The sequence below is a fragment of the Squalius cephalus genome (genome assembly GCF_949319135.1).
Source record: "Squalius cephalus genome assembly, chromosome: 6".
Taxonomy (NCBI): Eukaryota; Metazoa; Chordata; class Actinopteri; order Cypriniformes; family Leuciscidae; genus Squalius; species Squalius cephalus.
In genome coordinates, this window is record NC_137127.1 from 29,827,068 (window position 1) to 29,828,536 (window position 1,469).

The following is a 1,469-nucleotide window of genomic DNA, read 5'->3' on the forward strand; positions in this document are numbered from 1 at the left end:
TATGGAGGAAGTTACGACTTCAGTGTTTCAGAAATCTAAAAAAAAAAATTACATTCTTTGAACTGCTGAAGTGAAGAGTTAACAATATTTTGCTACTAATGTAGACACTGTATGATAGCTTACCTTTTTGTCAGTAGTAGACGTTGCAGTTTATAAATCTGAAATTATATTGTTAGTTGATAGTGCCTTACATATTTTCTTTTTAAACTATTAAAATGTACACAATCATGTCAACTTACCTTTCTATGTGAAGTTTTCTATGTGAAGTTTTCTAGATCTTTTTTTAGATGTTTTCTTGTAATCCTATTAACTTAATTGCATTTTATAAGACAACTGTAGGAATGCAGGCAGTCTTTGTGGATGCTTCCTATGCTGATTGGAAGCATCCAGTGTTGTTTGGATGGCTTAGACTGGCAGAAATTAGATAAAAAAAAAAAATTCAGCTAAAAACCAGAAACATTGTCTAAAAAGAAGAAGAAAAATCAGAAACACAAATTGCACAAATTGAATGCATAAACACTACAAAAACCTTGACTGGATGTAGCTTTGGAGCTCCAGAAAGAAGAGCAATTATGGGAGGTGCTGGGTTGTGCCCGATGAACAATGGATAGAACTTGGTATGGAATGGTCAGGACTGTATGGACCTTGGAATCTCAAGATGTGTGTCACATGGTACGGACAAAAACAGAATAGACAGTGTAGTTATATACATTTCTTAGTTCAGCGTGCTGCATAAATCAGACATATTACCTTACATGAGCAAACCTTTCTTGATAACATACTAGTGGACTTGCAGAAATTACAACAGATGAATCATTTTCTTAATGAAATGATTTGAAATAAATGGTCTAATAACGTACCGTTTTCACTTGTGAACTTGAACAGACCTTCATGGACCCCAATCTCAGATTAATTGTAGCATGGTATGGGCACAGAAAAGAAAAATGCAGTTATACAGTCTTCATTATGTGTCAGAAATGTCAATTACCTTACTGAAACTAGTACTGCTTCATGGTAACTATAATAAGTTGAAACAATTTCAATTGTAACAGTTTCTGCATCTTTAATATAGACATGGTCTATTAACATACCCTTTTCAGTTGTAGGACATTGCACATGTTGACTGTATCCATGGACTTCCATTAGTTTCCCAATTGAAGATGATGTTAAGATGTCTTCATTGAAGTCTCCCATAATTACTTTCTTTCCTGGATGTTTTTCTAGCTCAGTAATGACATGTAACAGATTTTGTCGAAACACATCAATTTGATATGAATTAGGCCTGTACAGCAGAGCAGCATTCAAACTGATATGTGGAAGTACAAACATTGAGAAGTAGAAGTACAAACATTCCAAATTGCAAGGTTCTGGAATGATGACTTTAAAAAACATGTTTTCACAACAGTAAATAGCAACACCACCTCCTCGCTGTTGTTTTAAATTACTGACAAGTGGAGTGCTGTTGTCAT

General features: G+C 34.2%; 1 long non-coding RNA gene across 1 annotated transcript; it reads right to left on the reverse strand.

The window, feature by feature from the left end:
* Nucleotides 1-336: 336 nt before the first annotated feature.
* On the reverse strand, nucleotides 337-1,001 carry LOC307160676. Its single transcript, XR_013821591.1, has 3 exons — nucleotides 861-1,001; nucleotides 530-652; nucleotides 337-410 (listed from the first exon to the last, which is right to left on the reverse strand). It is a non-coding gene; the product is annotated as an uncharacterized lncRNA (long non-coding RNA).
* Between the last annotated feature and the right edge of the window lie 468 nt (nucleotides 1,002-1,469).